General features: G+C 43.1%; 1 long non-coding RNA gene across 1 annotated transcript; it reads left to right on the forward strand.

Annotated features, from left to right (window-relative positions):
- Positions 1-7638: 7638 nt before the first annotated feature.
- Positions 7639-15712, forward strand: LOC308475892. Its single transcript, XR_013985492.1, has 3 exons — positions 7639-10614; positions 13395-13530; positions 15153-15712. It is a non-coding gene; the product is annotated as an uncharacterized lncRNA (long non-coding RNA).
- Positions 15713-16685: the final 973 nt, after the last annotated feature.

Genomic DNA, 16685 nt, shown 5'->3' on the forward strand with positions numbered 1-16685 from the left:
GAAAGTGGCCTATCTTTCAGAGGAGGGAGTAGGAATGTTCAGGAGTGAAGACAGCAAGTACAGGGCATAATGACTGCAATCCAAGCCACCTTTGCTCCACGTAGGACCAAGGGTTGGAATGGGTGGAGTGTCACTCCGTTGCTGAACTCCCTATTCTGTCTGCGCAATGTACAGGCAGACAGAAGTCTCACCAGAAGAATGTACATGGGTTGCAGACCACAGAAACACCCCCCCCCCCAAATGAGGCACTCTGGGGGCATGGAGTGGCTGAGCCATCCCAGGATATTCTGGATCTCAAGCCAGCCCCACTGCCATCAAACGATGGCACTGGGCACAATCCAACCCAACCACTGCACCAGTTCAGGGCTGGGGAAGAAATCTGCCTGCCGCCCGCTGCCTTCTTTCCTGCCTGCCATGAGCAGCAGGGCAGACGTGGAAGTGGTCCCACCACTCCATCAAGCCCTGCCATGCCCTGGCTAAGATTTGGATGGCAACAGAGGCATAGGAAGGTCAGGTGGTACCCAGTGCGGAAAATTTCTTGCCACTCCCCCATATTGATTTTTTATTTTTATTTTTGCCTGTAAAAATAGTTTTACATTATTTCGTATTTTCTTACAAAGGAATGGGCCTCTGATAACAAGGAGGCGACTGTGGACAGATACTTAAATCTACAGGATGGATTGTGTTTTGGCTCCATTGAACTGAAATTTCACAGCATATGAAAACGGCCAAGTGAACAGTTATTTACGTGGAGGAGGGTCAAGATATTAACTGATATGCATGAAATTTCAGATATAGCAAAATAATCCCTAGTGTAGTAAGATAAGACCTTTGGAGCAGGCATTTTTAAAAAACCTTTTTTTATGAACTGCCCTAGTAGGGCAGTAATTGTTCCTTTTTGACACCCTACTCCATGATGGAACTTGGGGCAGACTGCCCCTCCTGCCCCCTTCTTACACCCCTGGATGACAACCAAAATCAATGAAATCAGCAAGCAGCAGCAAAAGTGGAGACTTAACAAGCTTAGGGATCTGCATCAAGCCTAATAGTGTTGAGAATGCCCCCATAGTCAGTGGAGCTTATGGAACTATATATAACCTACAGCATTTTTTCTTTTCTTTTCAGGACAGCTGACAGGCCTTTAAAGAGAAAAACAATTAGTTTCAAATGGCCTCCAGCGTCATGTTATTAGCACGCTTTTCTATGTCTTCTCTCTCTGTGGTTTTTTTTTTTATATAATAATAATAATCTTGTTACGGCAAATATGTAAAAGAAATATGCTTGGAGCATGCATTTAGATAATGAATCTTGCTGCTGCTTCTGCAACAAACATGAATCTTTGTGTGTCCCAGCCCCCATATAGCGTATGGGGGAACATTTGCTCTCTCGTTTTGCCACAGTATGCCTCTCAGTGGAAATATCGGAATTAAAATAAAAATTACAAATAATAATAAAAAAGTTTACAGCTGAGATGCTCACAACCCGTATCTAATAGTCTGCCTTGGGAATAATTACTGGAAATGGGTATCCAAGGGCAATAATTGTCTTCCACTGTGAATTAGGGATGCCACAGGTGGTGTTAATCACTTGGAATGTATTGGAGGAGAACAACAGCCCAGGCGGAAGGCAGCATCAGCTTGATTTGTGGAAGTATTGTTGCCGGACGCTTCAAACATAAATTGACTGCATGGTAGCGATAACACACATTCAAGTTGCCATAAGGAAACAAAAGGATGGGAATATAAATGGGGAAAAAGGCAGATTTTATTTTCAGTCATGTGTCCAATTCAGACTTGTACGGAGAAGGGGGTCAAACCAGAGCTTAGTTAGATTTTTCTGTGCAAATATGCCCCCCCGCCCGAAATGTCTAGCCACCTTCTCACCCAGGAAGGACACGGTAAAAGGGAGCAGTGCAGGGCTATCTGAGGGATGGGCTGGGCTAGACTTCAGCTCCAGTTCTGCAAATACAGATCAGCAGGAGTGCCAACTTGGCCAAACGACTGCCACGCAGCGTGTATGGCCCTAGCACCAAAATTTGTGGGTGCCTGGCCCATTCATGAGGAATTTTGTGGGTGCTCAGGGACCCAGGACCCCATGGAGTTAGCAGCCATGCAGACCCTGCAAGCGTCACTATTTCCCAGGGACATTCCTGGATTTACAGTTTCTTATTTAATCCAAGAATGTCCCGCTTTTCCTTAGGGCAGGGGTCAGCAACCTTTTTCAGCCATGGGCCGGTCCACCGTCCCTCAGACCATGTGGTGGGCCGGACTATATTTTTTTGGCGGGGGGGGGGGGAAATGAATGAATTCCTATGCCCCGCAAATAACCCAGAGATGCATTTAAAATAAAAGGACACATTCTACTCATGTAAAAACACACTGATTCCTGGACCATCCATGGGCTGGATTTAGAAGGCGATTGGGCCACATCTGGCCCCCGGGCCTTAGGTTGCCTACCCATGCCTTAAAGGTAAAGGTAAAGGTAAAGGTAAAGGGACCCCTGACCGTTAAGTCCAGTCGTGGCCGACTCTGGGGTTGCAGCGCTCATCTCACTTTACTGGCCGAGGGAGCTGATGCACAGCATCGGGGTCATGTGGCCAGCATGACTAAGCCGCTTCTGGCGAACCAGAGAAGCGCACGGAAACGCCGTTTATCTTCCTGCCGGAGCAGTACCTATTTATCTACTTTGCACTTTGACGTGCTTTCGAACTGCTAGGTTGGCAGGAGCAGGGACCGAGCAACAGGAGCTCAACCCGTTGCGGGGATTCGAACCGCCAACCTTCTGATTGGCGAGCCCTAGGCTCTGTAGTTTAACCCACAGTAACACCCTGCCTTAGGGTGTCCCTTTTTCACCAGAGAAATCCTGGAAGGTATGGTAGGACATTCCTATTTACATTGGAGAAATGATCTGACCCCTGAGTCATCTGAAGGCTTGGGGGAAGTTTTTTAACGTTTAGGGAAGTTTTTTAAAAAATGTTTTATTGTTTTGCAATATTATGGCTTTATATATGTTGGAAGCCGCCCAGAGTGTCTGTGGTAACCCATTCAGATGAGTGGTATAGATAGTAAAATACAGTAGTATAATTAATGAATAAAGGCAAAGGGACCCCTGACCATTAGGTCCAGTCGTGACCGACTCTGGGGTTGCAGTGCTCATCTCGCTTTATTGGCCGAGGGAGCCAGCGTACAGCTTCCGGGTCATGTGGCCAGCATGACTAAGCCGCTTCTGGTGAACCAGAGCAGCGCACGGAAACGCTGTTTACCTTCCCGCCAGAGCGGTACCTATTTATCTACTTGTACTTTGACGTGCTTTCAAACTGCTAGGTTGGCAGGAGCAAGGACTGAGCAACGGGAGCTCACCCCGTCGCGGGGATTTGAACCGCCGACCTTCTGATCGGCAAGTCCTAGGTTTAACCCACAGCCCCACCCGCGTCCCTTAATTAATGAATAGGACATCCCTATTTTCATCAGAGAAATGTTGGAGGGGATGCAAATAGAAATATAGGATTGCATGCAAGGTTAGTTCCACTCACAGTAGAACCTTTGAAATGAATAGGCACAGGTAGCTTAGATCACCCTCACTTATCTGAAGAGCAGGTCTTATGTATTAAATAATAAAGTATATCTGTACATGTAGAGAATCTTTTGCTGAGCATCAGCAGGTTGACCCCATTTATGATTAAGGAAGAGGGCTTTCTTTTAGATTCAATGTGAGCTTAGGCCTGTGTTAAGTTGTGGGTGAACATATCAGATGACACAGCGATTCTTCAAACAGCTCTTGTTTATTCACAGGTCAGAACAGAACTGAACTGAAGGGTTCAGCCAGCCTGCTTATATAGAACTCCACTACAACGCAACAGTAACCGCTTTCTGTAACTATCCAATCACTGAACGTTACTTTCAATCCCTTATTTGCATATACAGACCTGAGTGAAAACTATCTACAGTATCCCCCTGCTGGCCCAGGGTGAGAACTTCAGTACATAACAGGCTGAGCCTTAGTACCTCTCTTTTTTTAAAAAAAGAAACTGTGCATAGCTGTCACCGTATCAGTTCAGCATTTGGGGAACTGAGTTTCCCCCCACCAAAACAAAACAAAACTGTCGGGAAAAAATCCTTTGGAAGCCCATGGTAGTATTCTAGCATTATCACTAAACTCAGTACCTGCCTACTCACTCTCTTATCACAGAAGTGACCTGGGGGATCACTTCCAAACACTGCCAATATGCAAGGCCATACCCTTTCCTCTTCAGAAAAGAGCTTCTAGCCAACTGATAAGCAGAATAGAAGGACTGTTGCTACTTTCTATGGCTGTCTTCATTGATTGCTGTATTTACGGAAAGTTTGGCTAGATAAGCATGTTGTATCTGCAGCATACAGAACATCTATGTGTCTCGTATCTGATAGCGAGTGTAGCGTTTAAGCTCACCCCTGTCATCTTCTTGATTAATGATTGCCTCGATGCCTTAAATTTGACACCATATTAAGAGAGGATTACACACGGAAGATAAAGGTGCTCTGCAGTGTGAAATGATTAGTGTTTCCAATGTCTTTTTTTCAAAAAAATAAAAATAAAATCAAAAATCAAATGCCTGTATCTTATCAGAACATACCGCAGCCCACAAAAATGAACCAGGTTTCAGAGATCAAGTACTTTCGAAGATTTGCATTAATTCATACCTTTGGGAAAAAATGACCTAATCCAACCATATAAATTCTAGATAAATTTAGATTCCTAATCAATTACTCTGAAGACCCAAATAGAAACTTGCAATTGCTTAATAGTGCATACAGTATTCAAAAGTTTGTTTACATGACCTCAGACCCATTGATCCGCTAGATTGGCTTAAGATTGGCTCCTGCAGTTGAAGCATGATCCTTATGCGTGAGAAGTAAACCAAAGGAAGCTGATTCTCTCCTGCTTTTCAGGAAGCCTCAACGCTTTCTGTACTTGCAGGGTTCCTCACTCCCCCTGATAACCTTCGTGCCCAATTGCTTCCAAAGCATTTCTAAGATGCTGCTCAACACATATTTTCCTGGCCGTTTTTCATGGCTGTCAGCTGATTAATCAACTACTCTTTTTTATTTATCAGGATGGCTTCTGAAAATCCAGGACTGCCCCTGGAAAACAGGGACACTTGGAGGGTCTGCCCAAGTTGGGATGTTGTTCTGGACATCCTGGGTTGCAAACAGGGCTCTGGTTTGCATCTCTATCCTTGACCTGCCTGTTCTTTGAATCCATCAGCGGCCTTACATTTTATTTAGCCCCAGTGCATGCTCATGCTTGAAGCATCCGAGATAAAATTTCAAGTCATGATTCCTTCACCACACTTCAATTGAAAGGCAATACCCATGAGTCTAAGGGCATATTTTCTACTAATGTCTTCACATCCCTAAGAATACAGTAGGAAGCTGAATGCCTGATAAATAAATGATATGTGCAGAACAGAGCACTCCTTGTACCAAGCAAGAAAACACTGCATATCATTAAACATTAAGTGTAACTCCATGTTATCTTATTCTTTCAGCTGAGGATGACAAAAGATTGACATGCCCTTAAAGCAAAACAGATAGTGCTAGGTCGCCCAAGAAATTAAGGGCATTACACTAGACAGCTGTATTGCTCCCCAGCCCCAGCTATCTTTTAAGCTCTTTCTTTATAAAAATAGGTTGTCCGAGTATCTTAGTAGAAAAGGCTGGGATAGGGGAAGTAGTTTTTGGCTGCTAGACAGATATTCCTAGGTTATATTTCCATGAGAATAAAGAGGTTCTGCTGCAATGCTAGCTAGATCATTAATAACTCTAGTTTTGACAGGAAAAAACACACAGATGCAGCAAATATATACATTCCAACTTTCCGTATTTATGAAAGACAAACCCTGGTTTTTTGGTACCTGTCCAAAGTAAATCACTGTCCCCAGTTTACCTTCCGGGGAGAGTCTGAGGATGTCTTTAAAAAAAAATAAAAAATGGGTGCCCACATTTATCTATATTTATTCATTCAATTTCTATCCTGCCCTTCCTTCTCAAAAGAGCCCAAGGTGGAAAACACGCCAATATTTTGTTTAGAAAATTATAGAAACTGTTAAAAACATTCTAAAAACAGTTATCTCACAGTTGCCATGGAAAACATCTTTCAGCCACCAAATGTCTAAATAAAGAGGAACGATTTTAAATTTCTCCTGAGAGTCAATGAGGGAGGTAGGCACGCCTCACCAGGATGGCAAATGGACTTCACAAATGGAGAACCACCACTAAAAAGGCCCCGTTACAGGTCAATGGTAATCCAGATAGTTCATGGTGACAGTAGTACCAAGGCCTCACCTACCAACAGTAGGGTCTGATACAGTTTTTCTTTAAGGTACTTGGCCCCAAGCTGTTTATGGCTTCATAAAGTGAAATGTGCCTTTTAGTCTTGATAAATAAAATAATTCCCTTGCACTACTTCCTTGATCACAGAAACATATTGCAAATAACGCTCCCAATATTGCTAAGCTTGCCAAAAGAAGTAAAACCCATTCCATAAAAGCATCTCTATAGAGTAGGTAGACTTTTCTTAATACTACAATTTTCATAGGGGAAAAAACCACAATAATACATACATATAAATGATCTACAGTCCATTGTCACCTCTGTGTATTACATGCAGAATAAGAATACAATTACTTTCTCATGTGATCATAGCTCTTGATCAAGCCTTGAAATTTCAACAACAATAAAGAGCTTGTCCATTCCGAATTTTTAAAGATAAATTCGTTAACCATCAAATGCTTTCAGCTGCAAAATAAAATGTTTTATTTCACGCAACCTTCACACCCAATTCTAAACTGCTTAGAATTTAACCAAATTGCCAGAAGACACAGTAATAACCTCAATCTTGTTACATCCTTTGTACATAGCAGTGCCAGTAAAGGTAGTCTTGGGACTCAGCTATTTTAGTAAAGAAAAAGTGTTTTATATGCATTCTAACACTGTGGCACCAGATGGTGCTGTGGAGCCCCGTCTTTCATCAACGTGATTTCCCATATTAAAGTTTACGTTTTCCTGAAACACATTTTTGATGTGTTTAGATCCAGCCTTTATGGTATCATTCCAATCCATAGCTGTCAACTTACAGATTTGAAAATAAGGGACTAGCAGCCTCGAAAATAAGATATCAGCAGCCAAAATAAGGGATTTTCAGAGCACAGGTATGTTCAACTCCTGAGCGCCTCCGAGCCAAAGGCAGAAAGCCCAGCCAGCAGCCAAAGGAAGCCTCAAGCCGGCAGGGAGGGAGGGAGAGGAGCTGCTTCCTTTGAAGCCCGGGAAATTTAAGGGACATTATCAATAAGTGACAGCAGCAGGACATGGCGCTGGGATAAGGGACTTTCCCGCCAAATAAGGGACGGTTGACAGCTATGTTCCGATTAAACTGCATGTGTTACGATTAAACTGCAATAGGTGGGGTAGACGAATTATTATTGGTATAACTGAACATGTTCCCACTTTGATTGCAATGAAGCTGGGTAGCAAGAGGAGGAATAAATTTCACTGTTCTTGATATATAGTAAAGGATATAGCTGGTTTGCAACCCTGACCACATGTTAAAGTTCAAAGAATAAGAGGCACTCAGGCAGAGGATCATAATTTGATATTTATTACACAATAATATATTGTGGAGGTCCTTAAAAAGCATTAGATGTCTTCCCCAAGCTATTTATTTTTCTTATACCTGATTACAACTGGACAATATGAGAAACTCAACAAAAGCAAATTACAGTCCGGATAAATATTTTAAAATAAAACTCTGCAAAACAGGAGCAGATGAAGTAAAAATTGTCAATGCAGAACTCCAAGGTTTCTGTTTTATCATCACCCCGCCCTACCCTGTATGTTTCTCTTTGTACCACCTGCCTTTAGCTTTGCTCGCTCCCTGCATATGTTGCCTCACTAAACACTTATGGCTTTATGGTTGCTGATGCTTGAAGCAGTATTTTTTAAAGATGTCTTCTGTTTCTACATTCAGACCCACAAACATGTTGAAGGCTCATCGTAAATTGCATTGAGGGAGGAATGTGGTCTTTGAGTTGAACAAGTTTCCCCACCATTATGCTCTGGGGTGGGGAAACTTGTTCAACTCAAAAGACCACATTCCTTTGTGGGGAACCAAACTGGGGATGCATGCCAGAGGTAGATGGGGCCAGAGGCAAAAGGGAGACTCAACCTTACATATGGTAAGGTAGACAAAGGTAGACATAGACAAAGGGAGTCTACCTTACATATCTATAGGCACCAAGCAAAAACATACCTCTTCTCCAAGGCTGTTGGTGAATTATCAATCTATGGCCTTTTAATTTTTTGTTACTATGCTATGCATTTTTGTGTTTTTATATTATAAAACAAGAGCCAGTGTGGTGTAGTGGTTAAGAGCAGTGGACTCGTAATCTGGTGAACTGGGTTTGTGACCCCGCTCCTCCACATGCAGCTGCTGAGTGACCTTGGGCCAGTCACACTTCTCTGAAGTCCCTCAGCCCCACTCACCTCACAGAGTGTTAGTTGTGGGAGAGGAAGGGAAAGGTGAATGTTAGCCGCTTTGAGACTCCTTAAGGGGAGTGAAAGGCGGGATATCAAATCCAAACTCTTCTCAGTTGATGGGCAGTATAGAATTATTACTATTACTTTTATTAAGGCTGGCAACACCAACCTTGCCATGTTGAAATCCACTGAAGACAACCGCAGTGCCTAGAGACTGACAGTCAGGTCGTGCATCCATAGCAATGACCAGAGGAGGAATGACCGCTGGGAGGAGCGCAGAGAGAAGAAACCCCACGACGCATCTAGAGCAGACCAACTGGACACCTTCATCTGGCCCAGCTGCAACAAAACATGTCTCTCCTGTATCAGTCTCTACAACCACAGCAGGCACTGTAACCTCCCAACAATTTGACTTCACCTCGAAAAGTGCATTTCTTTGTTGCCGCCCGAGACAGATGGATGCCAACCACTTAGGGAGGAGCAATGGGTGCAACTCTGTACAACAGGCTACACTCCAGCCACTCCGTAGTCACACCTCCATCCTTCTCCCAAAGGGGCACTATCACAGTTCAAAGTTACATTCCAGCAAGGCAAAAGTGCTCTGCAGAGGAAAACCAGTAAGGGATATGATCTGGGGAGAGTAAATAGACTAAGGCAGGGAGGCAATAGGTTGGTGGCCTTCATGCATTTTGCAGTTTGATTGGGGTGGGGGAATATTAAAAAATAAATGAAATGAAAGGGGAGGTGACAAGCACTTCCTTCACCCATGGAGGGGGTGTGCTTGAAAAAGGTGCAGTTGGACAGAAAGAGAAGTTATTATTTGTGCTTTGTGAGAGACAATGTGAACTATGACAGAGAAAGGAAGAGATGTGTGTGGCTTTATGTGTGAGTGAGAGAGATACCCCAATTCACATCATTTTAGGAATTAAACACCATATGCCATTCTTTACCCTAAGGAGTGCCATTTTGGATTTTAGAAGAGGCAAGGCCAGCTATGTCAGCATGCGCACAGGAAACAGGAAGGCAAAATTAATTTAAGGTTAAAACATGAAAAGTAGCACATTTTTAGGATCATTTGTGGCAATTATTTTCTTTGCTCCATAATAACTATAGAAATGTTATCAGCGTACAACAACCTGGCACATTTGGAGAGAAAATGAGGAGGAAAGATTTGTGCTTCTGGCACTATAGATATGTAGTACCCAAGTTCAATTAAATTTAAACGTCTAACAATAGCCATTCAACGTGTAGAACCTAGGCACTGGCCAGAGATAAAGGTGCTCTTTGGGCAAAATCAGGAAGTCTGAAACACAGGGGAGGGGAATTGGTTTCCTCAAATGGCTCCTGTCCTCTTTTTCTTTTATCATAAAAGGAAACCCTAAAAACCTATTTCTCACTGTTGGTGGCTGTAGAAAGAGGGAAGATAATCGGGGGGGGGGGGGGGCATAGTATTATATACCAACCAGTCTAGAGAATTACAGGGTTTTTAAAAAGCAAATACTGTGGATAAAACACAGATACTGTCTTACTTTAGACATAGTAATTTTCTGTTCCTAGCCCTTTCTGGCCCCCATTCCATCCACCTCCTCCGCCTATTTACAAAGAGACAACTCCTAGGTTTATTTTTTCTGGAGAGCACAAACAGCGACTTCGCCACCCTGTGTTTACGCATTTGAGCTCTTTGTGTGAAGAGCCCTCATGTGAAAAACAAAAGGTTAGCCAGAGCCTCTCTCTACCTCAATAATTTATTCTGGCAACGATAGCATTATTAATTTTTTGCATCTAAAACACATGCAGTGCTACTACTGCAAATGTTTACATGGTTGCCATGGCAGAGATGGTTCCACAGAGCTCTTCAGGGACCTGTTGATGACACAGCGACTGGGTTCTGCTCTTGAGCAGTGAACCCAAGTCCTTCTCTGCAGGCGGAAGTGGACGCCAGCCCCCTACTCTTCTTAGCATCTTGTGAAAACTTTTCACAAGATGGTAGTCAGTTGGTGCAGCTTCCAGGCAGGCTTGAGCATCAGCAAAACTCATCTTAGAAACTGGCTACTAGGCTGCTGACCACCAAGGCAACAGCTGAAACCTTGGGGGCTACACAGTTGAGTCCAATTTACACAGTAGAGTCCAATTAGCTTTTTAAAAGTATATCATTAACAAGTGTCAGTTTTTATCCTATCTTTCCTCCAAAGGGCTCAGGGTGGACTGAATCAAGGGTTGCCAACATGCTACCCGCAGGTGCCCGTATGCCCGCAAAGCTCTTCCCTGGCACCCATAAGGTCACCTCTCACTGCTGAAGTTTGGCTTGAAAGAAGCATTTTATTGTAGCCATCAAAATAGGTTATGGTTTGTGCTTGGTTGTTATTTGAGTGTGGTGCCCATGTTTCCCCCCAGTCTGGACCCAGGGGTCCCAAAAGGCTGGCAAACGCTGGCATATATAGTTCAATTTTCCCTCTCACGACAGTCCTTTGAGATAATGCTAAGCCGAGAAATAATGGCTGGTTGGTCTACGATTTGTGGTTGAGTAGAGATTTGGACACAAGTTTCTTCCCCAACCCAAGAATCTAACCACTGTACCGCATTGGTTCTCAGATCGAGCCAATGAGGCAATAAAAATACTTTCCTCCAATTCCACTTCTGCCTGTGTCCGGCCCAACACTTCGCAAACCCGAAAGGATGCCCTAAATTATCCAATCCTTGTTCTTTCCATGTCCCCAGGCCTCTCCCTAGCACATCAAGACATCATGTTCTCTCATTCCCATGGGTGTCTTAGAATCTTAGAATCATAGAATTGGATGGGACCACGAGGGTCATCTAGTCCAACCCCCTGCAATGTAGGAATCTTTTGCTCAACATAGAGCTTGAACCCACAACCCTGAGATTAGGAGTCTCATGCTCTTCTTACCTTTTATTCCAGGCTTTTTCAGACAAAATGGTGCTTTCTTTTTGTTACTGCGTGCACCTTGTTGCAAAAGACTGACCCTCTCCCAGGCTGAACGTGTGGTGGCATGGAGTGGGGACACAGCATATCCCCATTTCCTCCTTTCATCAACTTGGAGACACAAGTTTGCAGAAAGAAAACTCTTAGAGGAGAAATGCTTTCCTTTAGAAAGGCAAAAAAACTTATATCATTCCCAGCACCACATGTCAACAAGGGATTGTAGAAAAGCCCCCCCCCCCCCCCCCCCGCCCAAGATCTGAAAATACGGTTGTATTTGTAAAAGTTTTCGGTCACTTTCATCTTTTTTTTTTTTTTTCAACCTGTGGATATGACCCTTACAGTTAAGGGCAACCCGTTTGCTTTCTCAGGAGAGAAGCAGAATACAGTGGTGCCTCGCAAGACGAAATTAATTCGTTCCGCGAGTTTTTCCGCCTAGCGAATTTTTCGTCTTGCGAAGCACGAAATCCCATAGGAATGCATTGAAATTCAATTAATGCGTTCCTATGGTCAAAAAAAGTCCAAACAAAGCCAAATTTGGTACAACAAGAGTTTATTAAGTGCTCTTTAAAGTCACACATACTGTAAAGGGCATTTCAAAAATTGAAGGAACAATAAATTAAGTTTCTAAACATGACAGAAAAACATTTTTTTAAAAAAAAACAACATGGCCCAATGGTCACAGAAAATCATAAAAATGCAGAAAAAAACCACACAAGCTCCCAGATTCTTGCAAACCCCTCCTCAACTGTTCCCCCAGCCACCCACCACACAGAAATTCAAACCCAGAATTTTTTAAAAAAAAAACAGCAGAGTGGCCCAATGGTCACAAAAAATCATAAAAATGCAGAAAAAAACCACACAAGCTTCCAGATTCTTGCAAACCCCTCCCCAACACCAAGTCATTGAATTCCAAACACCCCAACCCAAAATCCAAAAACCCCCAAAAAAGTTTTAAAAGTTTAACTTACCAAATGGCTGCAAAAGAAGTTTTGGAAAAGCTTCAAAAATCGCCAAAGTCTTCAAAAACCTCAAAAAAGGCTACCACACCGCGTGCTATGAGTTGCTCCTCGAAGTCAAGTCGCAACTGCACCTCTTCAAGCAATGCACCTTGGGTTTTAACGGTTTTACGAAAAAGGAAACAAACTTGCAAGACGTTTTCGTCTTGCGAAGCAAGCCCATAGGGAAATTCGTCTTGCGAAGCAGCTCAAAAACCGCAAAACCCTTTCGTCTAGCGAGTTTTTCGTCTTGCGAGGCATTCGTCTTGCGGGGCATCACTGTATATTTTTGGACATGTTAGCAGGGAACCCCTTTCATGGGGTAGAAGTGGTTAGATCTTCTATTACTGTGCAACATTGATTAGATGATAAAAAACCCCACCCACCTAGGGGTGTAAAGCACAGCAAATTATTTTTAATAAGTGCCACCTAAGTAGTAACAGATGACTCTCAAGGTAAACTTTAATTGTCAGTGATCTCTTATATTAACAGCACCCCAACCTACTACAAGTTTCTAATCTTCTTAGAGCTAGCCTAAATGGAACTTTACCTCTTACGAAATGAAAAGGTATTAGCACACCCCTGTAAACTGAAAAAGAGCAAAACTTATGAATGCCCCATTTTCGCTTTGTTTTAGTTTGCTTCTTTGTTGCTATAGTTGTGTTTGTTGTGTTGATATAAACTAAAAGCAAAACACTATATCTATATCTATATCCCCATATCCTGCTATTCATATCACATCCTATTTGTTTATTACAGGGGTGCAAATTCCATAATTTGTTGAATGCAGAGAAAAATACATTATTTGCCATGTGGGAGAACTGTTTCTTCTAATGGGCCTGAAAGCAAGTGGGATGCACATATTGCCTGCGGGCTTTTCTCATGTAAGGAGAAAGTGCAGTGGCATTTTCAATACTGATTTATTGTTGCATTAATGTTTTGTAGCCTCCTTACATCACATACATGAACCAAATTATGAAGATGGGCAGCACACGCAGAAATGAATTGAGCATGCTGACGGATAAACGAAGCTGACAAGGTGACAGTAACCCTGGCTCTCCAATGTGACAATTCCCAACAGGTATATATCACACATTCATCACCCGAGTTCCTCTCTCAATCTACAGTTGCCTCCTAGCTTTAAGGAGGAAGGGTTGCTGGTGGCAGCTTTTTCCATTGCCTCATCTCTTTCCCCTAGATAAAGAATTGCTGTCGGGATGAGATAAAAGCTGCAAACCACTTCTGCACATATTTTTCAAAACAGGGAAGAAGGGCAACAGACAAATTTATTAAGAATAAACTTTCCTTTTACTAACAGTGCTTTTGTGTCTGGTGGTGCTCACAGATGCAGGGTAGCCATTTTGTGCTGGTAACCATCATTGAGATATGAGTACTTGCCATGTAATTCCATGCCAAAAAAGCACTGCTTAATATTATTATTATTATTATTATTATTATTATTATTATTATTTTTAATATGTTGATAAGTTAAGGCAATAGGTTTACTAGAGTGGAAAGACGAGGACAGAAAGGCAAAATTACGTACTAAATTTATACTAGGAAGACTTACATTCTGTTGTTGGAATTTTGTTCTGATAAGTTTGATTTATAGATAATATGGCTTGGATGTATGGATGCAATTATGGTTAAGAAAGCATTAAAAAAGCACTGCTTACTAAGCACTGCTTATGTCTAGGGGAAAGGTAAAGGTAAAGGTACCCCTGACAATTAAGTCCAGTTGCGAATGACTCTGGGGTTGTGGTGCTCATCTCACTTTACAGGCCGAGGGTGCCGGCATTTGTCCGCTTCTGCAGACATTTTTTCCGGGTCATGTGGCCAGCATGACTAAGCTGCTTCTGGCGAAACCAGAGCAGTTCACGGAAATGCCGTTTACCTTCCTGCCGGGGCGGTACCTATTTATCTACTTGCACTTTGACGTGCTTTCAAACTGCTAGGTTGGCAGGAGCAGGGACCAAACAACGGGAGCTCACCCCGTCACAGGGATTCGAACCACTGACCTTTCGATCGGCAATCCCAAGCGGCACAGTGGTTTAACCCACAGCGCCACCCGCGACTAGGGGAAGCCCTGACACAAAAGTATAGAGTTTTGATCCTGGAGGAAAAGAATGATAACATCCTGGACACTGAAGGTGCAATCCACACTGCACTGGGGCTTAACACAGTCAAAGCCCTGTCAGTCATGCTGGCGAGGGGGGGGGGCGGGTCAGAGAAAGGCAAAATATGTGTGCCAACCTAGAGCTGGTACAAGAACCAGGTCCATACACAGGACCCAGCTCCTTTTGACTGAGGTGCTTCCAGACAACATATTTGAGCATTTGCTTGCAGGCAGATTAGACAATGTTGGCTATTTAATGAACATTCTTTCTGATGGTTTGAGGGTAAGTAAGATGACCTTGAGCCAAATGAAATGTTATCCCACACATTCCAGTACATTTTCTCACCACTTCCTTTATTGCACAAAGTCTGGTGTTTGGGGAAAGCCGGCTTGTTGAGCAAGACTTCTCAATTAAATATAACTGCACAACCTGAACATTGCCAGTAAGTGAATACTACCTGAAGATATTGAGTCTCTAAGAACCCTAGATCACAATCTCATTATGGCTGCACCAGGAAGTGCTGACCCTAACATGGTATGCACACAATAATTATATCCTTATGTTTTATTTCCCAAACACCAAAAAGGTAGGCACTAAACACAGATGAGGGTTTCGAACTTCAGCTGCTGAGTCCAGCATCAAATAGAAACCGCAGCAAGATGTCCAAAAAGTGAGAGGTAAGTTCTCCAGGGTAAGATGCTAAATCAGAGCAACAAGTTATGAGGGCAAAATTAATATTACACAAATGTTAACCAACTAATAATAATAATAATAGACACAGGAGGCCATTTTCATTAACACTGTGGCATTGTGGGGAAGAGAGCATGTTTAGTTTGGTCTTAAGAAGGCTGACGTAAGTGCCCACATTAGTTATCTTTTTTTCTGTGAGTGGAGTATCCCCTGTAAGTTTATGAGTCTCTTACCTCTCCCTATACATTGTGGTATAGATTGGATGTTGTTTATTTCCTCAGTCCTAGCTGGACAGGCCATCTTTTTTTCCTCCTTTAAGGAAGTGGGGGTTTGGGGGGAGAAAATCGGAAAGTACAGGCGTAGAGATATCTTTGACTTCCATGGGCATCTGAGGTGGTGCAGGCAGTGTGTGGATTGCGGTGGCGGGGGGGAGCAAGGGAAGGACCTATCTCCTTGGAGTACAAAGATTCACAAGACATTTAGCTGTGCGTACCCCTGCGCCCCTCCCAGAAAAAAGCACTGGTTAATTGTAATATAAAATGGTAGGGCAGCTCGGTCAGTAGAGAGCATGAGGCTCTTAGAACTACAGAGTTGTAAGGGGTCCCCAAGGGTCATCTAGTCCAACCCCCTGCAAAGCAGGAATCTTATGCCCAACATATTTCCAAATTTATGCTGTTGTATATAGAATTGTCCTCTGAGAATTAGCCCCCTCTGAGAAACACAGTCATTCTATAGCAAGGGAAATCTGCACATGAAAATGACTAACTTGGATGTAGACAAGGAAGTAATCTGACCTCCCTGCAATGCAGAAATCCAAACCAAAGCATCCATGACAAATGGCCACCCAATCTCCGTTTGAAAGCCTCCAATGGAGAAGAACCTTAATCTCGGGGTCCTGGGTTCAAGCTCAATGTTGGGCAAAAAGATCCCTGCATTGCAGGGGTTTTGACTATGTCCATTCCAGCTCTACAATTCCATGATTTGTGTGTTTGTGTGACAAATGCCAGCTCCCTCAGCCTGAAAGCGAGATGAGTGCCGCACCCCATAGTCACCTTTGACTGGACTTAATCGTCCAGGGGTCCTTTACCTTAGCTTTTACACACACAAACACACACAATTTTAAGGTGTCACAAGGCTCCTCCCCGCCCCCAGTTCACTCCCGTCTGAGATGGCATTTCTGTTTGAAGCATGAGGAGTTGCACTTAAGTTGTTCTGTGGTGACTGTTTGCACAGGCTGTTTTTGGACCACCAGTTTTTGTTGTTTTTTAAATGCACACAGCATGTGTTTTAAGGTCATCGTACATGCAACTCTAGTGTTCATTTGTCCAGAAGAAGAAAATGGGCTAAAATCACCCACCCACTGAGCTTCACAGCTGAGTGAAAGGACGCTACGCCACAGTCACCATAGGAAAATTTTGTTCCATAAAGG

Source organism: Podarcis pityusensis (genome assembly GCF_964106645.2).
Source record: "Podarcis pityusensis genome assembly, chromosome: 4".
NCBI classification, from domain to species: Eukaryota; Metazoa; Chordata; class Lepidosauria; order Squamata; family Lacertidae; genus Podarcis; species Podarcis pityusensis.